The sequence below is a fragment of the Protopterus annectens genome, chromosome 3.part0 (genome assembly GCF_019279795.1).
Source record: "Protopterus annectens isolate FY-2018-M chromosome 3.part0, PAN1.0, whole genome shotgun sequence".
NCBI lineage: Eukaryota > Metazoa > Chordata > Ceratodontiformes > Protopteridae > Protopterus > Protopterus annectens.
The window spans coordinates 319504142-319530005 of NC_056731.1; the positions used below are offsets into that span (position 1 = coordinate 319504142).

The 25864-nt window shown below is 39.7% G+C and overlaps 1 protein-coding gene across 2 annotated transcripts in view; it reads left to right on the plus strand.

Annotated features, from left to right (window-relative positions):
• Positions 1-1465: 1465 nt before the first annotated feature.
• The window catches only part of GRB10 (growth factor receptor bound protein 10), a 2734830-nt gene continuing 2710431 nt past the window's right edge, over positions 1466-25864 (plus strand). The window contains exon 1 of one of the 2 annotated variants that reach the window (XM_044064795.1): positions 1466-1728. The gene's annotated coding sequence lies outside the window, so the exon portion shown is untranslated. The remainder of the gene's footprint in view (positions 1729-25864) is intronic. The other variant, XM_044064794.1, reaches the window with a different exon arrangement.

A 25864-nucleotide genomic window follows, 5' to 3' on the forward strand; every position in this document is an offset into this window, starting at 1 on the left:
GGTAACATTTTACACAACTGTGCTTTATGAACACAGCAGCAGTGAATGTAAGGACGTCATTAGCAACATACCTCTCCACTGCTCTTCATTTTTAAGGATGTCCCTGATTTAGACTCAGATTTTACCTCTGCCCCCTTTCTTCCCTCTTAAAACCCGTAACTTTTGGACAAAAGGTAGGAAACTGCACGTAATAAATAATGACAATAATTAGAGTTATATACTCCTTTTACTTCAGAAAATGTATGTTAATACACATTCTCTTACTCTGTCACTGTCTCATGTTAATAGTATTAATATTATAAGTGTCCCTGATTGTACCTGGTTATTTATGGATTTGTCCGATTAGATGACAGTTATGGTTAGACAGCATATGTTTCATTACGCAAGCTAAATGGGTACGTATACTAAAACATCCCCCGACTATAACTATACTGCCTCCAAGATCGCACAAACTCGGACAAAGTACAGAATGTCCTCTCAAAAATTCCATAAATTACGCAATACAACGTAGGGGTGCAGCAAAACAGCCCCTCAGAGCAGGGATCCTCAAGCCTCAGAGACCATTTATAGACTTAATCCGGGAGTACCCAATGTCTTGCGCTCAGAGTTACTCAGTCGGTAATCGGTGGCTCCGGAAATCAAACCCTAAGACATACGAAGCAGTTCCTTAGGCACTCATAGTCTTAATCCTTTGCGCTACCAGACAGTTATGAACTATTTACAACTGCCTAACTAAATAAAGCAGTTTGTTATTGTAAATAATAAATGTACAAAGTAGTTTACAGCGCCAGGAATCTTCCACTTCTACTTTAATGACGAGCATACCCAGTTTTACCCTCATTCCAATAGACCCGCAGCACAATATTATTAAAAACTGCGACTGTAAATTGTAAATAAAAAAATGCCCAATGTCTGGACGAGTACGAAAGCTCAGCAAATGAATTAGCTAACTCAATGTTTCTGATGCACCGCTAAATAACCAACACACTCTAGCACTTTCACTACACTTTTAGATCCTTAAAAAGTAAAAGTTAAAGCTACGTCATTCGCATGAACTTTTACCAACGGCCACTTTCTGTCAACATTTTGCTTCACATGGACGGACTTTTTATGAGTAAACAGAGCCGTACGACACGCCCCCAACCGTCAGTAGTCTATCCTGGAGTCGACGGAGGGACGAGTTCTTCTAGTCCCGCCCATTTGGAGACCTTAAAGTAACACCAGACTTGATATATATATATATTTTTGGACTATGTTTTTTTTTCCAAAACGAGAGTAACTATAGAAAGTACTCACAAGCAAAGTTCTCTTCCACTCAAGTTTCTTCACTTCTTGATGTTATTTTTTTTCTATAGGGAAAGGTGGGAACACATTCGGGAGTTGGCGTAAAAAAAAGAGAGAGAGAAAGAGTGAAAGACAGAGAAGAAGGAGTAGGGTAAGATAAGGTTGTGGGCGTGGTTTTCTTGAGCTGGAGGCATGAACTAGTCAGCTGAGGTTGAAGAGGAAGGCGAGTCGTGCTGTGGGACAAGTTATTTTGTTATTGTAATTTTCTGAAACGGAAAAGTGTGTTTTTGGTATATACAGCAATCAACTACCGGGACTTTATTATTTGAAAAGCAAACTGATAATATATATAAAAAACAAAACAACTGCAGTCAGAAAGGCGGTGTTTTATCTATCTTGAGCCGTTCAGCAGATCCTTTTGCCAACAAAGTAGAGTAGGAGCAGGTAGGTAGCAATGATGACTTGTTGCCTCTATTTCCCTGCCACAAGCGCTACAAGTTGTTGCTGTACACGCGTAAAGTGAGGCCGCTGGAGCTGTGTATGAATCAGCCTAGGGAACACTGGGCAGTGTGGAGTTGTTCATGAAAGGCATTAGCTACTTCCAAAGTTGTTTGGAAGTGAGTGTAGGAGAGAATGAGATGGGGATACTGCATGCTGTGCTGAGAGATGGTTATGATTCTGCCTGGGGGTACGAAAAGCTAAAGCTATAAACTGCATGGAGAATGTACTGTTGCCTATTTGTGTAATGCAATAAAAAAGTTACCGAGTCCAAAATGTATGGACGGCTTGTTTGGGCTTGGATGAAGTAAGAGCAAGAGGGAGTATTTCTGGAAGGAATTAAGGGAAAAATTCCAGTCCATATAGACCACTTATGTGCAGGGCTCAAAGGTACAGTGCCTTGCAGAAAGTTATTTTCTTGTTCGAAACTCATTCCCTCTTGCTTTTGTGCTGCCACGTATTGTGAGATTTGACCGTTTGTTGCATTAACCTTTCATTTCCTCTTACTGCATTTGAAATTGTCACTTTTACGTGTAGTGTAAGAACCTGAGCAGTGATCTCCCGGCTTTGGCTCTCTATTCCGTAGGAAAAAGCACATGGACAGCAGTGCTGCAGTTTGCTGCTAAAGGAAGAACAGTCATTGCTTAGTACTGCATTCTGTGGATTAAAAATCAGATGCATTACTATTCAGTATCCGGCTTCTCTGCATTTATCTTTGAGATTGTACTTAAATAATGAAAGAAACTGGAGACTAACAGAAAACACCCGTTGGATGTGGAAATTGTGGAACGGGTTGTGGCTACAGAGAGACCGTTTGGATCAGCCTTCTTAGCCAGTTAACAAATCCAGTCTTTATTGGTCTCGACTTTTCTTAGCTACCTGCAGTCCTGCGGCTTGGCTGCACATGTTCTGCTCTTAGTACTGTAAATTGATCTTGAGGTGTGGGGTCGGCTGGTGGACATGCGGGTTCATGCTGTTGGTTTGAGTCTGGAGCTGGATTACCTTGGGTTCCCTGTAAACGTATGTGAAGTGTCATGCACACCTCAACTTTCCTTGCAGGGAATAAACAAAGGGGAACCTAACTCAGCTAACAGACCCATTTAGCAATGCATGTTGACATTTAAGGCTCCTCTGACTTGCCAGTTAAAAACCCAGTTTGTGATTTTGGCCGTAAGCGTAACTTAGCTGAATGTCAAACGATATTGATTTGTAGGTTAATAAACATTTATGTGAACTAGTGAAGGAACAGTACAGTTACTGATTATTTGCTAGAAACCACGGTGTTATGCACCCTCTAATGTATGGATGTTGTCAGTGTTTTCAGTCCTCGGTAAAGGTTGGTGGTTTGTGTGTGTCCTGGGCACCTAACCGGTAAAACGTGGCGGAAAGTATTTAAATCAAATGTTTCACTCTTAATATAAAAAATAAACTGATGTGCTTTAGAGGTGGAGTAGTCATTGTTGTCTTTGTTCCCCTGCAGAATTTACATTTAGAGTGATTTTTTTAAGTTGTACTGCATAGAAAATGAATAGTATGGTCCATGATGTACAGAACTATTGTATACTTGCATCATTTGCTACTGTTTCACTAAGAAGAGAAGTCCTAGGACGTAAGACGTATGTGAACTATTTCTTCACAAGGGATTGAGTAGATTGCAGTCAGGGGACTGGCCATGAAATTCCGAATACCCGAACTCTCTTTGTGAACTTTTCATAATGACATGTTAAAATTACACCTTTGTCACAAAATATTATTTTAGAAGTCTTTGATTTAAGAACCATGCACCATTTTAGATGGTTATTTAAAATGGTATCCCACCCGTAGCCTTTGTAATTAATCTGCTTGTGGTATACTCCTGCCTTGAAGCTATGCAAACAGCTATCTGTATATAATTAATTTGTAAACCCTGGTTTTAAGATCGGTGCTGGGCTGCACTCTTTTATGCAGTTTCTGTTGAGCTGCAAGTAAAATTCTGAGCGAAGTGCTGTGCACTGCGTGCTTGCATTGTTTGTGATTTTTAAGTATTTAATATTCAGTTTCATTTATTCATTGCACTGAGCTCTGAAAAGCAGATCGGGGTGTGCTTGAATTGATTTAAAATAATAGTAATAATAATAATTATGTTTGAAATGCCAAAGGGGTGGAGTGAGATTGTGTATGAAAAAATGCTGTAGATCTGCTTTGCATGTCAGCAACATTTAGTTTTACTTCCAGGCAACATGTTTTGATCCGAGTCTTCAGAGGTTTTTGTACATTCTTTAGTATGTTCAGCTTGCTGAAAAAATGCATTAAAGCAGTTATACATCTTCTAGTCTTGAAAGAGAACTGAATAGCCACTAAAAGTAGACTTTATCATTTTGTGGAGGAACTGCTACAAATCTGAAACACTGAGGCACATCTGGGCTTTTTAAATGCTGGACACCATCATGACAGTTGGAGATGTGGTATTTGTCAGGTTGACAGAGTAACATTTTCTTTAAATATGTTAACACCATTTGGAAATCATGCAAAGAACAGGTGACATACTCTCACCTTTGATTCTTGATGCTATTTTTGGTCATCAGTTTACATGCTAAGAAAGCAAAATACTGCCAGACCTGCTTGCTGTGCTGCTGTTTATGACGCTGGATACCTGGGATTCTGGATGGTGTGTGAGAATTAGGGGTGGAGAGATATCTCAGAGTGATCAATCAGTGCTGTACATAAGAATATTGCTCATTTGCTTTTGAACAGCAGTCTATGAATTAAGATTGTTGTAGTGGTTTCTGATCACATTCTGGGATTGTGTGTTTGCCTTCTCTGAATTCTGGTGGTGCTGCAGTATGTATAAAAGTGTGAAAAAAGTGTATCATGTCTCTCGGACTGCAACATTATGTGGTGCTGTAGTGCATCCATGTTTGGACTGCTTCATTAAAGGGGCATATGCACTGGTTGATATTGTTAATAAAAAGTGCATGAGTAATGATGTCATATCAATGTTGAGATACTTTATATCATTTTGTACTGAGATAGAAAATGTGGGATGCAGGCATGTAGCATTGATATATTAATGCTTTTTCACTGCTGTGAGCTCCTTAATTGGTTTGTTCGCTGTTGCACATGTTGTTCATAGAAATGAGCTGATGTAAAAAAAAATAGTGATCTTTCATGACTACAGGTGGTACATGTACCCTCTTTGCAGGTGTCTGTCTTCTGTTCCACATTTCTTCTTCATCCTTTAGCCATTCAAGCTGCCTAGAATTCATCTATTGACCTGTAGTTCCCAACTTTCTGCAGCTGGTTATTCAGGGATCTGATGTCTGGATCTGATGTCTCTTCTCAGTAAAACAAACAAAAAGTCTTTTTAAGCATGGATTGATTATTCCTCCTCCTTCCATCTCACATGTGCATTCTTTCCCCATTATCCTTACCTTTAGGTCTGCCCTCCAACTTGATTCCTTACAATGCGCTGAACCCATGTCACATCTCCTTGCGCCCTACTTTCATGCATATTATGTGTTTCAGCCCCAACACTCCTTAAACAACTTTGCTTTCCCTGTAAAGGAATAATAACTGATTCAGTTGAGTTTCAACCAAATCAGACTCCTTTGAATTACTGAGTTTGTCTGTGATAGTCCCATATTTTCCCTTCTCAGTGCTTTGCACAGCAAGCTTTCATAGCCTGCATTTGACTGTCCACTTTACATAAAATATCTGTTACGGTCATTTTGTATACTGCTTTAGTTTAGTTTTAGTTTTGTAAGGCTGATAACACTTGCTCTCCCATGCCTCTGACTGCTGCTCCAGCTGTGGTGTAACCTTCAGACTGAGTAGTATAATTCTCCACTCACCAGTTCAAATGAATACGGAGATGCTTGATTAGTCCCTGCTCACTATTTAGCATGGCAGCTTCTCATTGGTTTTAGGCTACTTACTAGATGATCCCCTTCCACTTAGTATTCTGTGTGTGTGTGAACTAGATCAGAGTGAAACTTTTGTCATCTTGGGTCTAACCCCTCTCCCCATCCTTCATATTCCACATCTGTGTCTTTTATGGCAGGGTGTCAAGACCGTTTCATGTATATCACATTGACAGGGTTCCTCTTGGCTAGCTAAGCTGTTTACTTGTTAATCAGAAAAGGGAAATGGTCGAATAGGTCTTTCATTGGGTCTTTTCACCCATTACTGTGGACGTAGTGACATGATCTGTATGGACAGTTTAGTATAGCCAGTCAGCAAGCATGTCTTTGAAAGATGAATGTTGAGAAAACAGATGCAGATGTGAAGTGAACATATAAAGTCTACATGCACAATGTTCAGAGATCAGGAATGAACCCTGGATTTTGGAGCAGCCATCTTGCGACTGAGCCACACTGCTGTTCAAGCTAAGTATGTAAAGCTTACCTAACTCCTTCATGCACCCCTCCCCTGCTGCATTAGCACCACAGTACTCGGCATACAATCCTTTGGTACCACCACCTGCCCTACAGTCAAAGTGGCAGCCAGGATGCAAAACTCATGCAAACGAGGAGGTTGTACCTATTGTTAAGCTGCAGTGACTTGGGAGTAGGAGTAACTAAGTATGGGCTGTACAGACTAATGCCTCCTGTGTGGAGGAGTTATATAGGGAGTGCTTCTCCCCCCGTAGAAGAATGGCTGTCCTAAAGTTGTTCTATACATTTTTATGCTGTTGGTAGTGGATCCATGTTATTCAGAAATGTGGCTTTCAGATTCTGATACTGTAGCCACTTTGTTACTCCTCAGTTTTTTAAGCTCATTATCTGGTTGGAGACTTTAAACATTTGTGTAGTAAGATTTAGTACTTAAGCACCAAGCCACACACAACTTTGTCCTATGCTGATGGCCCCCAGCTGGTCAAGCTTTGAACCATGTATGTCATGCTTTCAGGGTCTACTACATATTTGCATGTTGCCAAAAGGCAAGTGCTCTGACTCCCTCTAGCTCGATCTTAACTATTTAGCTCTCCCAACACTGACCCTGTTAAACTGTACAGCCCTCCCTCTAACTCTACAACTCCCACCCAGTTCCTCATTTACAGCTTTAAAAGCTATGGCCATAATAGACGACCAGTACTTGCCATCACACACACACACACACACACACATATATATATATATATATATATATATATATATATATATATATATATATATATAGGAGACTCAGATATGCATTTATTTATTTTCCACCAAAAATGTGAAGCTAATATCTCATAAAGATTGCTGCTTGCTGTCATATGCACAGGTGCTAATCTCTTACTTTAATTGATAAATGAGTCAAGCATTTCGTGCAATATGGTACCCTTTTTTGTATAAGTGATATGTATACTGATTGTACTCCATGCATTATCCCATGCTCTCTATCTTGTGAAAGTATATCTACATTTTCCATGTATTCAATGACTGTACTGCATACCAGTTTCTGTGTATGCTCTACTATGGCTTCTGTGCACTGGTGGCAGCTGAAAAGGGTCTTTGGACCAGCCAACGTACCCAATTAACTAACAAATAAGTAAAACCTAAAACTCTCATCACCCCTCCCTTTCCCGATCTCTGCCGATCTCTGCCGTAATCTACAGTCCCACTCCCTCCATATGGTACTTTGCTTGAGCTGGACTAATGTGTTTGGATATGGTATAGCAGCTGGTTACCTGAACTCCTGTTGGTGTTCAGGCATGAGCATCAGTCTATGTAAGCTACAAGATGAATGATTTCTTGGCTTTCGAGCTGTTGTAGTAGAAACCATACTGCTGTTGCATAAGCTACAGATGACTGCTTTTGCAATGCATCATTTTAGTACAAAATAATAAAGCTATGGCTGCTAAGGCACTTCATCCTGTAGTCTAGGGTTTGATTCTCTCTCTGTCTCGATTTGTGTAATGCAACTCTTTGCCAGTCATCTCTGGAAAGGTGTTTGTGTCTGATGGGTTTAACTGATTAACAGGTTAGTAAAATGAGAACAAATAAGATAAACCTGAGGTTAATAGGTGTGGTAGACCTACATTCAGGCCAGAAGGCCATTGTGGAACTTTGGACATAAATTGTTTACCCATACCATCCCATTTATTCTACTTTCATTTTAAAATTGTTGAACTAGGAACATTTCCTGATGTATTTTTGAAGCCTGTTCCACATTGTGGGGTAATTGTGTCAGGTATGTGCTGCACCTGTTGTCCTGCATTCAAGAGTGATGTACATTGTGTGTTGATGTCATTAGGTTTTCTGTCAGTTGCAGCCCTAGTATCTCTATTAAGATAGTATGAAGAACCGTGAATACCAGACACAGCTTGGACTTCTTTACATAAAATACCTGTTATTGCTCTTCGACATACTGTGCTAATTTTTAGTGGTTTTGTTGAAGGCTGATAGTTGATTTCCACAGGCTTGACTGCCTCTGAGGTTGTTAGGATGTATATCTCCAGATAGCATAGTTTATCTCTACAGCTTGAACTTTGGCTTATAAACTTTCTTTGAACTTGTTGCAGTAGTTGAAGATCGCTCTCTTTCTGTAGGTGCAGAAAGTTAAGTTGTATTCTAGGGGTGCATGTACAATTGATTTACCCAGTCGTGTCATCACTGGGTCTCTGGATGAAAATGTTTTAAGCATTAATTCCATCAGTGTCTTACTCCTCATTGTAATTGAATTTTCTTTAAAGTCAAGCATATTAAGAAACGAAAACACCACGGTCGTTCAGAACTGTGCTCTCATCAACAGTATCATCGTTACACCTGCAAATAAAAGTTAGTTGCTCATTCTCAGAATTTTGCAGTTCTAGACGCTGAGGCTGTTACTTCACAACAATGCAAAAATATTAGTCTGTACAACTAGCAATGATAAGAAAATCAAGACCACTGGTTCAGACCCCAAAGTATTTTATTCTCTACGGTACAAAACCTTCCAGGAGTTACAAAATTCAGCTAAAAATGTGCTACCTTTTGTACAAAAAACACAAAATCAATAATACAATCAAACAATTAAATAAAATACTTCCAATTAACCTCTCCATTCAGTCCCATATGGAGCAAAGTATCATATTTAAAGAATAAAGTTGTAGAACAGTTTTTCTTTCAAAATAATTTCATCATCATTTTTTTCATCATCATTTTCAACAAATACTTGCTCTAAAATACAACCTTGAAGCATAGAAAAATCACTGCCATGTACATCTCTGAAATGACATGCCAAAAATCTTGTCTTCCTTTTGATTTTTTATGCCCCTGATATATTCCATTAATCTCACTTTAAAACTTATTTTTGTTTCACCAATTATAAAAGAAACCACACGGGCATCTTAAGGCATAAATAACCCTCTTGCTGTTACATGAAAAACGTCCCCTTGGTACGTATTTGATTTTATTCCTATAATCAAAGGAACATGTTATATATCTGCAAATAGAACAACTGTTGCATTTATAGGTGCCCATAGATGTTGGACAAACACTTAAGTTACTTTTTGGTAAGATAAAATTTCCATGAACAAGCATGTCCTTTAAGCTTCTTCATCGTTTGCATGACATCATAAGGTGCTTACTCAACATTTTATTGAAATCCCCATGTTTGTGGAGAAAATTTCAGTAATATCTTACAATACTAACTTCTTCACATTAAATGTTATCTGTGCTAACAAAATACGTTTCTTCATTCTTGTTTTCATTGTTCTCTCTACCCCCCCCCCCGTTGACCAACAACCTGTCACTAACATTGTTTTTTGATTTTTAACACAAAACGTTTTTGCTTAGCTTTTTCTGTTGCTTTCCTACTATAACCTCTATTATAAAACATAATGGAAGTGTTACATATTTCTTCCAACAAATTTGTCTCAGCATTACGTATTCTAGATAATCATAAAAATTCATCATATCGCAAAGATGATAGAACATGGGGGGGTGGCAACTAGTAGCACAGGTACTGGCTTCCATCTAAGAATTTCCTATGTACCCCAGTACAAAGTTTGCCATTATCCAAACCCTTAAGTGTCAGATCTAGATAAGAGACCTGGGTTCCATATTGTAGCCCATCAGAAGACAAATTGAATGTATTTTATGTAAATCAGCAACAATCTGCAAAATTTCACTCTTGCCCCCTTTACATATAAAAATTAAATCTATAAAACAAAAATAATATTTTACATAATTCTTAACAAAATTACATTTATACAAACATACTAATTCAAAATAAGCCATGAATAAGTTTGCATACATGGGGGCAAATGGTGCCCCTATGGCTGTTCCCTGTTTCTGCCTAAAAATGTCATTATTATATGTAAAAAAAATATTACTTAAACAAAAATAAGTCAAATCAACCAAATAATTTAAGGCACTATCCCCAAAAAAATTCATTATAGCATGAAGTCCATCCTTATGTTGGATTGATGTATATAAACTTCCGTTATCCAATACATGTTTTTATTCCAATTAACATGAGAAATCTTATCCAAAAAAATCAAAACTATCCTTAATATAGGATGGAATTTTCAAGACATAAAGTAAAAAAAATATTATGTAACAAAAACCCAACTCCATGTAAGAAATACTTGCAAGCTGAAATAATGGGACATCCTGGTGGGTTATCCATGTCTTTGTGCAGTTTAGGCAAACAGAAAAATGTAGTTAGAATGCAACCTTCACTATTAAATTTTTTATGTTTTTCATCTTTAAAATACCCTAGCCTCACACCTTTTTGTAGCAGTTCTTGAAACTTAGTTATAGCTTGTTTATAACGTTTCATGTCACTATTTTCATATACATCTATATTCTGTAAATGCTCCAAGCACATTTTGTGATACTGATGAAAATGCATTACTACTATTTTATGTCCCTTATCCGATAGCTTTATAATTAAATCCCTTCTTTCTTGCAGTTCTTTTAGGGCTTTCCACTCTCTTAATGTCAAATTATAACAAATATTGTTCTTATTATATAACAGCTTATCACACATTTCATTCATGGCAAATTTTAACAACAAATTAAAATGTATAACTTTTTCATTAGAATAAGGGGGAGTATATCTGCTTTTCATAGGCACAACAGAAGTGTCAATAGAACAATAAGCATTATTTTCCACGTGTTCCATAGACATATTCAAATCTGAAAAACAAGAATGAAAACTTTCTTCCATAGAAACATCAGCACATGGTAACTTAACATCACTATTAGCATAAAAAGCCTTAAGGTGCAACTTACGAACAAAACAGAAAATTTCCTGGTATAAAATATGTTTCCTAGGTAGCACAGTAGGGACATATTTCAGCCCCAAATTCAAAACAGCAAATTGTTCATCTGATAAAATACATCCAGAGATATTTGCAACCATATTACAGTTAATATTAACAAAGTCATTGCCACCTGTCTCTCTTGTTATTAAAATGCCATGGTGCCATTGTTGAAAATTGTCCAGACCCATTAGTACTGGTGTAGAAGCCATTTTGGTTTCTTTTCCGATTAAATTGCTCCCTTTCATTCTCCCCTTCCCTCCGAAACCGGCGTTCATGTTTCTCCGGTTGTTTGGCTGCTGGCAAAGCCGGATAATCATGCTTGTCGCTTTTTCGGCCGCCATTGTGGTCTGTTTCTTCTGAGGAAGCAAAAGAAACTGAAATAATTTTTTTAAAACCTCCCCTATTAGCTCGACCCTTCCCACGCTGCTGTTTAGTTGAAGATATAAAAAAAATCACTGCCCTGTACATCTCTGAAATGACATGCCAAAATCTTGTCTTCCTTTTGATTGTTTGAATGCAAAAATATTAGTTTATTGATTTTAGAAACCTCATTTGCATTGACATCACATCTCTGTTTTTAATGTATGTCAGCATATTTAGGCACCCAACAATTCTTCATAAAAGGAACCAACAAGAATGCAAAGTTAAATGTGGTGGTGCTTGGGGTGGAGCCCTGAGGACCTCCTCTGTCAATTCCTACCAGTTTGTAGTGTAACCCATCAGAGTAACTCTGTTTTTTCTACACCGTTCACTAACCCATCTAACAATGTATGGGTTTATATTTTTTAGGCCTCTAGACCTTTCCTCCGTAGGGATTATGCTCCCCCTGGAAACCATTTAGAAAAACTACTAGTGGAAAGATTCAGCTTTTTTACACTTCATCAAATTCTACAACAGTGGTTCAAAACTGTCCTTGTCGTCTTCATCAAGAAAAACTCAAGTGGTAACAGAGTAACACCAGTCTAAGGCTGATTCCTTCATATTAGCTAATTATTTGGCTAACGGTGTTCTTTTAAGTTTCTTCCCACTTCCTTCCTCTTTATCTTTCCCAGTCCGCTAACTGGCCTGATACTTTACTTGCCTTCTCCTGCCATCATTGTTACCATATGCTGTACTTGATTTCGTGTCATGTATCCCTTGTTAACTGATTGATTGTTTTGTACATAGGTTTTGCTTTAGGGGAACAGAAATACTTGTCAGAATGATTATAATTAAATATGTTAAAAGTTTTTGTTCTTTCAGCCAGTACTGCATTTTCCCATAGGGACCAGAAGAAATGATTTGCACATTTATTAAGTTGTTACAATATGTAAAAAAAAATCATAAGTGCAGGAATATGTCTTGCTGCTCTTTTCTGCACGCTGCAGTCTAGCTATTTCTTGTTTTCACTATTTTGCATGCAGATTATGTTCAGACTGAGTTCACTGTTTAACATTACAAAACTGGTGTGATATTAATGTGTGCAGTTAAGTAGCTGTGCACTCTGTTATTTTGTGTGTGTGTGTGTGTGTGTGTGTGTGTGTGTGTGTGTGTGTGTGTGTGTGTGTGTGTGTGTGTGTGTGTGTGTGTGTGTGTGTGATACCCATGAGTAAGTGGGCCATACCTCACTAGTATTGTACTGAGATCGGTAACTGTTTTAACTTTGATCAAATAAACTGAAGTTTATCAGCATTAATGTGGTTATGCATTACACCCTGTGTATTTATGTACTCATGTATTTATTGCATGGATTTAAGTGAAATTACAGTTACAGTTCAATGTAGCTTTTCATACTAGCTTTACTCTGAGAAAGGGCACTGACTAGCTGGACTACCTAGGTTAGAGGAAGACTATTCGTGAGTAATGCTCCATCTGTTGAGCTTCCCCAGTGCCTAACTACACTTTAAAGCACATCTTTTTCCTGTCCCGACCCCTTCCACTAATCTTAAAAACCAAGTAAAAAATATGTAGAATTTCTGTTCATAGGTTGTCTCCTAGTTTTTACCTGCTTCCATATTCAAAAACCTTTAATTGTCATGTTTTTACCCCTGCACACTTTCTGGTAATCAGCCTTGAATTTTCAAATAGCTCAGATTGCCTCTTAACGTAGCATAACATAAATAAGAGTGTGGAAATGGTAGAAAGACAATGTGTGCCTGATGTTTGGAACTGATCTAGGCAGCTTACCCTCCATTTTTCATTGTACATCTTCAGAAAACCCAGACCTACCCATTCTAGACCTTGGTTCCAGCTGTCCACCACCTTTCTGAGAAAAACATCTTTTTGGTCCCCTCTGACCTCATTTTAACTGTCCCAGCCGTCAGTAACCAAATTCCATGCTGGGTTTACCAGCTACCTTCCAACCCGCAAGACTTGTCCTGCTTTTGCTGGGACCAGTTGTGGATTCTGAGAGTGTCCTGGAGGCTTGTCTCATCTATGCTTTCATCCATCAGGGATTTGTTTTAATGACCTACTCATTAATTATGTCTGAGGGCAACTGCATTCTTTGGACCATGCCTCCCCTTAAGGAGTGTATCAACAAGCATTCTCCCACCTTGGATGGGCATGCCCAACGTTTTCCTGCTGTCTGTCAGTCGTTCAAGCTGCTAAATGAACCTGGGTCATCTGGGCCGTACTCAGGGCTTTATCCCTGTACTCCACCAGAGCAACTTGAAAATATATTGTCTTATACTTGGATTAACCTGTGTTCATTTGATATGCTGATCACACTCACTCCTTCCTACACTGTTTTCATTTTTAGCATGATTTCTTCCCTCATTTTCCCTGTATGCCTTGTATATCCACAGCACATTACCTTTCTACCATAGTCTGTCTGTCTGTAATAATAACCACTGCCTGCTCTGTAGTTTTTAGTCTGAGTCGTTTTAGTGCATATTCTGTCTCTGGGTTATCATTCCACACATGTAGCACCATGCACTTGGAAGGATCATGATAAATCTGTTACAGCATACAGAGGTTTCAGAAGATGATGGGAGATAGAGGTCCTTAGGGTCATTTAGTGATATAAAAGGGCATTTTTACTTTATTTTTTTTTTTTACACTAGGTTCATAGGTAGGTACTAGGCTAATCTGCCCGAAGGCATTTATAAGCCTAGCCAGAATGTGTTGGCTTTTGTCGCCCCCTTAAATTAGTTCCCTGTGCCTCTATCCAGCAGAGCCACTGAAGTGATCCCCGGGGTAAACTTTCTGTTTTCCATCCTCTCGTCAAGGTTTCTCCTGAAGAGTGTTAGTGAGGAGCTCTGCCTAATGTAGACTGGAGTCTTGTTCCAAAGCATGGGAAGTCTCTGGGACAGGAATCTATTTCTCCAGCAAGTCCTATTTGTTGTTGTGGTGAGGTTTAGATCCCTAGAGCGTGTGACTCGAGGGGATATGGTTTTCTTTAGGTGGAGCATGTCCATCAATTCTGGGTTGGACATGGCCTTGTATGTCAGGCAGAGATCACCTCTGAGTAGGCGGTATGCAACCGAGTACAGCTGGAGTTTCTTCAGTCGAGCTACATAGGGCATGTGTTTGTGGCCAGTGATCCTCTTGGTGAAGTACTTTTGTGATCTTTCCAGCTGTTGCAGGTGTCTTGTAAGGTACATCCCAAATGGGGCGTTGTACTCTATGATGGGTCTGATGAGTGATGAGTATTGGGGCACAATGACCTCTTTTGATCTGGATGCAAACCCTTTTGTTATTAGGTGGGCCACATAGAAGGATTTTTGAACCACATTGGCAATGTGATTATCAAAGGAGAGATTACTGTCTACTTGGGTCCCCAGATCCCTTATTACGTTTTCTGTATTTAGGGGACTACCACCTATGTGGTAGTTTGTGGGTACTTTGTTTTTTCCAAAAGCAATGACTATGCACTTTTTTGCATTTAGCTTGAGGCCATGATTTTAACACTAGGTATCCGTCTCAGTGAGACTTCCACGGTGGTGCAGCGGTAGCTTTGTTGCCTCACAGCAAGAGGTTCTTCTGTTTGATTCTCGGCTGGAGTTCGGGGAGTGCCTTCTGTGTGGAGTCTGCATGTCCTCCCCGCGGTTGGGTGGGCATTCAAAAGACATACGTAAATGGGCGTGCCTTCGTTGAAGGTTGAACGTCGAGCTGGTACCTCAGCGTTTGTGAAAATCTACTGCCAGTCATTAGCGGACCGGTGTTCCACTGTGGTGACCCCTAACCGGGAAAAGCCGAAAGTCAACAACAACATCCATCTCAGTGAGGCCCTTTTGGAGGATGTCTGTGTCAGCGGGAAAGTCAATTATAGCCCCTAGTTTGAAGTCGTCTGTGAACTTGGTCAGCGATAGTCCTCCTGTGCTTGCCTGTACCTCTGAGAAGTATATGCCGAACAGAAGGGGTCCTAGGACTGAGCTCTGGAACGCCACTTGTAACCGGTTTAGAGTCAGACCTAGCTCCCACAACTCTCACCATGTGGGTTCTGTCCGTGAGCCAGTTGGCAACACATCTTGTGGCATAGGGGTTTATGTTCAGGCTCGTGAGCATGTCTATAATACCAGAATGGGGAATGGTGTTGTCTATAGCCTTGGTAACTGTCTCATAGAAGTCCATCAGGTTTAGGAGGCATGATCTGCCCTTAACAAAGCCGAACTGGGTAGGGTCCAGTGTTTGGAGGTTCCCAATGTCTCTGTTAATGAGTTCCATGATGATGCGCTCCATAGCCTTGCAGACCAAGCTAGTCAGGCTTATAGGGTGATAGTTCCCGGGGTCTGTTGTGGCTCCACCTTTGTGGAGCGGAATAACTGTTGCTGTGCTCCACTCTATGGGTACATAGCCTGTGGAGAGGCTGAGTTTGAGTAGTGTGTTTAGATGAGGGGTTAGTTCATCTTTGAGCTTGTGTAGAATGCAGCCTGGGACACCGTCTGGTCCCATTGATGCTGTGTTTTTGGCTTTGGAGAGGGCTGTTTTAACCTGAGTGTCTGTGATTTCAGGGGCTCTGCATTCTTCTGGTATGGTTATGGGCCCTTTTGGGGGTGAGAGAAGTGTGAAGTTTGCACTGAACCTGTCTGCCAGGATGTTGGCGATATTGGTTGGTTCAGTGTATTTTGTGCCATTCTGCACTAACTCGGAGCAGATCTGAGCATTGCCACTTAGATTCTTGACATAGCTAATGAATGCCTTGTGGTTATCTTTGGAGTCCTTGGCAATTTTTCTTTCAAAGCTAGCCTTGGATGATTTTATGAGGAATTGTAGTTTCTTGCTTATACTGATCAGGAATGTCTTTTCTTCTTGGGATTTTACTCTTTTCTGTACTAGTTTCCTCCTTCTGTTGTATAGCTTGTTTATGGCTGGGGTCCACCAGACTGGTTTCCTTTACTTGGAGGAGTGAGTCTTGGTTTTGCTTGGGATAGCATGATCCATGCATTCTTGTAGGAATGCATTAATAAAGGATTTTGCAGCTGGGACAGCGTTATCCTTTAGCATGGGTGCTTTGAAACTTTCCACCTCGGTCTTAAGTAACGTGAAGTTTGCTTTTGAAAAGTTTTAATGGATATCCAGAGTGATTTGTTTATGGGCAGATCTAACCAGCGAGGTTGACCTGTTGGAACACTGGGCACCCATGTTGGTGATGACCAGGTACAACATGTTGTCACCTCTGGTGGCAGTGTTGACCAGTTGATCCAGGGCATTTGAGTTTTTAAATTCTAGGAAATGTTGGGCAAGGGATTTAGTACTTGAGTAGTTCTCCCAGTTAATGTTTGGGTAATTGAAATCACCCAATATTAGGGTGTTTGGTAGGACCTTTGTTTCCCAGTGTTTCCAGAAATGCAGAATGGGAGTCCTGGGACATGGTGGGTGATCTGTAGCAAGCTACAATTTGAATTGCAGTTTTGCCCGTTGTTAGTTGCACATGGATGACCTCTGAAGCATTGTGCTGTGCCACTAATCTGGAGGTGTGGATATCCTTGATGAATGTGGATACGACCCCGCCTTTTGTATTTCGGTCCGGGTTCTGTGGCCGAAATGTATGGTATGAGTTGTAGCCTGGTAGTGCTGGGGTGCTCTCTGGAGCCTTAAACCAGGTTTCTGTTACTGTTCCTGTTACTAGGATGACAGAAGCACATGTGTGAAATGTGTTGCATATACCATCAACTGGAGTTGCATTAAGAATAATTCCATAGCAATATAAATGAAGCTGCAGTCTTTTTTCACTCCATTCCAAGCGTGAATGAGGTTCATACTTTCACCTGAGTGCATGGCCTTTCACTATACTGTTCACACACACGACTTGAGTACCAGGAACTTGAATGATTTATGAAAGAGCCAGCGAGGGTTTACCAGACAACATTAGTAAAGTACACTGACTTCACTGAGGTAATTGGGTATTGCAGTACTGAAAACAACATTGTGATGAACACCACTATTATTGGTGTATAGCATGAACTCTGTGGTCCCAGTATGAAACAGCCCACTGTACACTTTGTATTGGAATTTTTGAGCAAAGATAGCTTTGCTATTTCCAAGTTCACAATAAAAGGTATACAGTGAGCTGTCCGAAATGGACCAAAACTATAGAGTCTATGCTTTTGCTTTGTCTGTCATGTCCTAGCATGCTGGGAAAAATAACTGGTGGTTTCTGAGTTCAGTTAAAAGAGCACACAACGGCACACACCTACATGTCCACAGTCAGACTTTGCTATTTTTAGTTTGCATTTTGCGTTTTCAGCCCTAGTAGTATGTTAGCTGTAGAAAATAATAACGAAATGTAATGCAGAGTGGCATGTAAACATCTAGGATTATAGAAAAAACAGGCTTTGGATAATTAAAACAAAATGCAACCGTTTTGTCATAAGAGATGTCTACTAAACTAACAACTATATTTGTCAAAAGGAGATGGTGTTTACTTAATTTAGTAAATTTCGAGAAAGTCACTGAAGCTGTAGATAGCAGACATGCTGATCATACAGTGCACCTGAATATAGGCAAGTCCTTTGACGCTGTTTCTGCTGGTATTCCAGATAAGTGTAAATGCCTAAACTTAGCCTCTAATGTTGCAAGACTGACAGCAAACTTGCTGATAGATAGAACCCACATGTAAAAGTAGCAGCTACCACCTTACAGAGCAGAAAGGTAGTTGGAGGCATTCCTCATTACTCATGGGATCTCTTCTGCTCAGTGTCTACTAGCTGGATCTCCAAACCACTAACCCAGACGTATTGCTTACTAACTTTGCCAGTGACTGCAAGATGGATGCTGTGATTCACTCAACAGCTAATACCAGTAAGGGCTGAATTATACAAATCAATGGTGAATTAAGAACCTGGTTTAGGTTAAATGCACAGATGTGCAGCATTGTCACCTTTGGTACACAAGACATGACAGTAACTTACATCATATACCGCACCCAACTCCATAGTGACATCGCCAAATGAAATCTCGACACCCTTGTAGCCAGCTTGTTATCTTTTGACCACCATGCAGAAACAGTAATTAGGAGATCCTTCTGTCTAGCCCTGTTAATAAGTAAAGACATCTTATCCAAGTCAAAAGAAGTTAAATTTCCCATGTACTCTACCCTGGTCAGACAGTTATAGAATATAATTATCTAAACAATTAACACCACTACAAAGACCCCAGAGGTTCCTAATTAATAATCACCATATTAAAACTATCAGTTACCAAGACAGGCTTGAAACTCTGCCCCTATATGGTGTATAGACTCCTGTGTGATGATTTGTGTATCATTAATGACTAAACCCTCCTTGATCTCCATCACCTCCACAAAACTGGTTCTGCAAACGCCCAGACTAAAGGCTTGAGCCTTCATGAAAAAGCAAATGATATGTGCTAGAGGGACACATTTTTTACTCAATTCTTCCTCAGTTTCTTAAAATGCTGCATAAAAAACATATTGATACCTTTGTTCCTTTATGGCAAAACCCGGCAGTTAGATATATGCCCTTAAATTCATTTCAGTCCTGACTTATCTTCTTTCCAGAGAGAAGAGGTGCTGTGTTAAGCTGCATACTGACAGGGACCAACTCCACCTTGTATGTGGTTATGAATCTTATAAATGTGCACAATGGCCAGCAGTGTATTTATTTTTATTTCTTCGTCATGGTAATATGACATGGGTGTCCAAACCATGCTTTGTTACTAATGACATTTAAACATTTGTGGTCAGTTGGAAACCAAGGAAACAAAACCATGGTACCATGTAACATAAAAACTAAAATAACACCAAAGTCACCGGTAGAAGAAGGCATACTCTTTAATATTTAGGGCTTTTATGTGGACTTCATCAGATCCCAATTAATTAACAATTTTCCTCCAAAAAGTTAATTTACAAATCATTTAAAAATATATACACATATTATACCCTAAACTTCAAAACATTTGAGATAATTCAAGTTTTAACACACCATTTAAACAAAGATTGTCATTCATCCCAGGAAGTAAAGTTGCCTCCAATAATAGTTGCCACCATAGTTCCCTATATTCTGTACTATATTATAACAAGCTGTTTTATGGAACAACAATCTTTCCGAACTTCTCCCTACCACTTTAGGAGTACCTCAGGGCTCCATCTTTAATGACCTGTATCAGTCAAAAACCCAAACATCTCATTCCCAATGCCCTTAACACTTCCTACCTTTTCCAAACAATGCCACGAATCCTTTAGTATGTGGTCAGCATCCATTAATGCTTTTTTACAAAAATGGTCCACAAATGCAGCCATTGGTTCTGTCTTGGAACCCTTTGCAGAAACAATAGGTCTAAACTGCACATTTTCTGTCCCTTTGTGGACCTTTGGGATTCCAAAAAGCTTGGGCATAGTGGGAAACTTCACACAAAGAAACTCATACTCAACCTCATTAATAACTCCTTGATGTAAAGCATTAGACAAAAACATGTCTATTCCTCTATATGCTCTATTAGTTTCATTAATTGATGCTCTAGTGTATGTGTTTTCATCCCCAAGCAACCTGAATATACAACTACTGTAGTCTATTTTATTCATGATGACCATTCCTCCCCCTTTGTCTGGTTTCATACATCTAACCTTCTGTGTTGACCATAATTCTTGTATAACCTTTCTTTCATTCTCTGATAAATTATCCTTGACCTCAGATTTTTGCCTACAGATTTTCCTAAACTCATATTCTACCATCTGTTCAAATCCAGTGATCTCTGAGTTTATGGGAGGCATGAAGCAACTTTTTCTTTTGATCCCTAAAGATACGCTCGCCTGTAGACATCATAGCACATGAACCCTGACCAGCAAAATATAATTGCAAATTAAGCTTCCTAATATATAACTTTAAGTTTAGTAAAACTTGTGCAATATCTAGCTTGAAATTTGGCACAAAATTTGTACCTTTGCTAAACAGTTCAAAATACACATCACTAATATCCATTTCAGTGTAATTATATATTGTGAAGCCTTTGCTTCTAACAATGTCACATGATAATGAAGAAGTGCATACATCCAACACATGTGTTAGCTGAAGCAAATTCTTGACTTAAACAAATATTGTTGGGTTCATTATGAGTTACAGGCACATACATATTTACATTGCTATCCTGTGTCTTACTACAATTTCCCATTACATCAAAACTTCTGTACTGCACTTGCTTTACATTGTCCAAAATATACTCATTTGTGTGGTGTAAATTTTGATCACTTACATTCTGCATGTCACTTTGTTTTTCACTCAAAAATTCACAGTTCGTGGGAAACTCCAACACAAAATCAAAACATACATTAAAGTCTAACATATTGGTAACAACATCGTTGGCTTTACATCTACTAGGATTTAATAGTTCACCCTCCTTCTTCTTGGATGCTGGCGTGGAGATTTGGCTTGTGGCTGCTTGTTCAAGAGCCTCTCCAACCTTCGCAGGAAAACCTGCGGCTCTAAAAAATCATCACCTTCTTCCACATACAATTCCTGTGTCACATCCATATCATCACCACCAATATCTTTTTCATGATTAGTACCATTGAAATTAAACACTTTTCTACCCGGTGGGTACGCTGCTTTATTTTTGTAATCTGCAGCATCCTGGCCAATTTTTTGTGTTTAATGGCCCTGTTTTTTTCCACAAAAGCCTCAATGTTTTTAAAAACTTTTTCAAAATTCACTTTATATTGTAAAAACAATAAGTCAGATGTAATACTAAAGTGAAGCTTACTAATCTCTTCACGTAACATTGAGTCTATTGTTATTGTTCAATGATTAAATCAAGAAGCTCCATACCTGCTTTTTGAAACAGTTCAACCAGGTCTTGAAAAATGTCAGAATCCATTTCTACCCCCATCGGCAACTTCCATAAACGTAAACCCTTAGGGACTTGGTTAAGCCCCCTCGATTTAATCAGGAACAAGTTGTCTAATTGCATCGCTCTATATTTTCTACTTAGTTTTTCATACTGGGATATCTGCTCTTTAAGAGAAGGAAGATGACTGCTTTTGTCCATATCACGATTCCACGTTGCTCCAAAGACCTCCGTTGTAGCTTCAAAGTCCGTTTCAAACCAAGCCGACAAATCCTGTCTCCTAGACGTACTCTGTACTGCTATAGGTGACGCTGGCTCAGATGTAACCACAACTTCCTGGTTTCATTGAGCGCCACTCACCACTCCGCTGTAGGAAGCTGGGTTAACGCTTCTCTGCCCTGGAGCAATGGAACCTGGAGAAATTGAACCAGGAGAATGCAGGGTATATAAATCCATTTGCGTGTCAGTAGGTCCGCTGTCTCGCTCACCACTAGCCTCACTTTTCCCTTCACAGTGCACTTTCTTTAGCTTCTCAATCACTGCAGTAAGTTCCTGCAATATTTTCTCCATGTCTCAAGTCTTTTGCCTCACTCACCAAACACAGAGTCGAACCACGATAACAGTTAAACAGTCCACCAGAACCAACAAAGGTTCAACCAAGAAAATAAAAACCACAGTGTGCACTGAATGAATACTCAAGATCTGAAACACGAAGATTTATTCAACCAACAACAGACTTTCTTCTTCTTCTATATACTTCTTTTTTGATGTTAGTTAACATTGATAGCGGGTACCCCCTGTCAACAAACATTCCAATCAATGTATAAATTTCCTTCTTAAATAAATCATCATTACTGATTAATCTACATAGCCGGACCATCTGGCCCTTAACTACACCTCTCCTTTGGTGCAGAGGGTGACAACTTGTGTAGTGCAGCATCGAGTTTGAATAACTAGGTTTCCTGTAAATTGTACTCACCAGTCCTTCTTTGGTCTTAAATAAGGTAATGTCCAGGTAATTTACTCTCTTTTTGTTCCAGGTGTGTGTAAATCTAAGGAAATCTGTGGTTTCATTAATGTAAGAGCAAAATTCCTTAACACTTTCCTCATCCCCTTTCCAAAATATAAGGAGGTCATCTAAAAACCTACAGTACAAAAGAATGTTGCCCTTGTACTTTGAGTTTAACACAAATTGCTTTTCCCATGCCCATAGCACTAAATTAGCATAGACAGGGGCACAACGGGCACCCATCGCTACTCCTGTCTTTTGTTGATAGATCTCTCCATCAAATTGTATAAAGTTATTATGTAGTATGATTTCCATCAAGTCATTTCCTTAGATTTACACACACCTGGAACAAAGAGAGAGTAAATTACCTGGACATTACCTTATTTAAGACCAAAGAAGGACTGGTGAGTACAATTTACAGGAAACCTAGTTATTCAAACTCGATGCTGCACTACACAAGTTGTCACCCTCTGCACCAAAGGAGAGGTGTAGTTAAGGGCCAGATGGTCCGGCTATGTAGATTAATCAGTAATGATGATTTATTTAAGAAGGAAATTTATACTTTGATTGGAATGTTTGTTGACAGGGGGTACCCGCTATCAATGTTAACTAACATCAAAAAAGAAGTATATAGAAGAAGAAGAAAGTCTGTTGTTGGTTGAATAAATCTTCGTGTTTCAGATCTTGAGTATTCATTCAGTGCACACTGTGGTTCGAATTTCATTTTATTTTATAGGGTGATAGTTCCCGGGGTCTGTTGTGGCTCCACCTTTGTGGAGCGGAATAACTGTTGCTGTGCTCCACTCTATGGGTACATAGCCTGTGGAGAGGCTGAGTTTGAGCAGTGTATTTAGGTGAGGGGTTAGTTCATCTTTGAGCTTGTGTAGAATGCAGCCTGGGACACCGTCTGGTCCCATTGATGCTGTGTTTTTGGCTTTGGAGAGGGCTGTTTTAACCTGAGTGTCTGTGATTTCAGGGGCTCTACATTCTTCTGGTATGGTTATGGGCCCTTTTGGGGGTGAGAGAGGTGTGAAGTTTGCACTGAACCTGTCTGCCAGGATGTTGGCGATATTGGTTGGTTCAGTGTATTTTGTGCCATTCTGCACTAACTCGGAGCAGATCTGAGCATTGCCACTTAGATTCTTGACATAGCTAAAGAATGCCTTGTGGTTATCTTTGGAGTCCTTGGCAATTTTTCTTTCAAAGCTAGCCTTGGATGATTTTATGAGGAATCGTAGTTTCTTGCTGATACTGATCAGGAATGTCTTTTCTTCTTGGGATTTTACTCTTACTCTTTTCTGTACTAGTTTCCTCCTTCTGTTGTATAGCTTGTTTATGGCTGGGGTCTACCAGACTGGTTTCCTTTACTTGGAGGAGTGAGTCTTGGTTTTGCTTGGGATAGCATGATCCATGCATTCTTGTAGGTGCCCGTAGAATGGATTAATAAAGGATTTTACAGCTGGGACAGCTTTATCCTTTAGCATGGGTGCTTTGAAACTTTCCACCTCGGTCTTAAGTAACGTGAAGTTTGCTTTTGAAAAGTTTTTCACGGTGGTTTCCTTGACTGGGGGTGGGGGCGTAATGTGGATATCCAGAGTGATTTGTTTATGGTCAGATCTAACCAGCGAGGGGTTGACCTCCGGTGTTGGAACACTGGGCACCCATGTTGGTGATGACCAGGTACAACATGTTGTCACCTCTGGTGGCAGTGTTGACCAGTTGATCCAGGGCATTTGAGTTTTTAAATTCTAGGAAATGTTGGGCAAGGGATTTAGTACTTGAGTAGTTCTCCCAGTTACTGTTTGGGTAATTGAAATCACCCAATATTAGGGTGTTTGGTAGGACCTTTGTTTCCCAGTGTTTCCAGAAATGCGGAATGGGAGTCCTGGGACATGGTGGGTGATCTGTAGCAAGCTACAATTTGAATTGCAGTTTTGCCCGTTGTTAGTTGCACATGGATGACCTCTGAAGCATTGTGCTGTGCCACTAATCTGGAGGTGTGGATATCCTTGATGAATGTGGACTTTTGTATTTCGGTCCGGGTTCTGTGGCCGAAATGTATGGTATGAGTTGTAGCCTGGTAGTGCTGGGGTGCTCTCTGGAGCCTTAAACCAGGTTTCTGTTACTGTTCCTGTTACTAGGATGACAGAAGCACATGTGTGAAATGTGTTGCATATACCATCAACTGGAGTTGCATTAAGAATAATTCCATAGCAATATAAATGAAGCTGCAGTCTTTTTTCACTCCATTCCAAGCGTGAATGAGGTTCATACTTTCACCTGAGTGCATGGCCTTTCACTATACTGTTCACACACACGACTTGAGTACCAGGAACTTGAATGATTTATGAAAGAGCCAGTGAGGGTTTACCAGACAACATTAGTAAAGTACACGGACTTCACTGAGGTAATTGGGTATTGCAGTACTGAAAACAACATTGTGATGAACACCACTGTTATTGGTGTATAGCATGAACTCTGTGGTCCCAGTATGATGCTGGCCATAGGCCCAACAGCCCACTGTACACTTTGTATTGGAATTTTAGAGCAAAGATAGCTTTGCTATTTCCAAGTTCACAATAAAAGGTATACAGTGAGCTGTCCGAAATGGACCAAAACTATAGAGTCTATGCTTTTGCTTTGTCTGTCATGTCCTAGCATGCTGGGAAAAATAACTGGTGGTTTCTGAGTTCAGTTAAAAGAGCACACAACGGCACACACCTACATGTCCACAGTCAGACTTTGCTATTTTTAGTTTGCATTTTGCATTTTCAGCCCTAGTAGTATGTTTGCTGTAGAAAATAATAACGAAATGTAATGCAGAGTGGCATGTAAACATCTAGGATTATAGAAAAAACAGGCTTTGGATAATTAAAACAAAATGCAACCGTTTTGTCATAAGAGATTTCTACTAAACTAACAACTATATTTGTCAAAAGGAGATGGTGTTTACTTAATTTAGTAAATTTCGAGAAAGTCACTGAAGCTGTAGATAGCAGACATGCTGATCATACAGTGCACCTGAATATAGGCAAGTCCTTTGACGCTGTTTCCCGTGCTGGTATTCCAGATAAGTGTAAATGCCTAAACTTAGCCTCTAATGTTGCAAGACTGACAGCAAACTTGCTGATAGATAGAACCCACATGTAAAAGTAGCAGCTACCACCTTACAGAGCAGAAAGGTAGTTGGAGGCATTCCTCATTACTCATGGGATCTCTTCTGCTCAGTGTCTGCTAGCTGGATCTCCAAACCACTAACCCAGACGTATTGCTTACTAACTTTGCCAGTGACTGCAAGATGGATGCTGTGATTCACTCAACAGCTAATACCAGTAAGGGCTGAATTATACAAATCAATGGTGAATTAAGAACCTGGTTTAGGTTAAATGCACAGATGTGCAGCATTGTCACCTTTGGTACACAAGACATGACAGTAACTTACATCATATACCGCACCCAACTCCATAGTGACATCGCCAAATGAAATCTCGACACCCTTGTAGCCAGCTTGTTATCTTTTGACCACCATGCAGAAACAGTAATTAGGAGATCCTTCTGTCTAGCCCTGTTAATAAGTAAAGACATCTTATCCAAGTCAAAAGAAGTTAAATTTCCCATGTACTCTACCCTGGTCA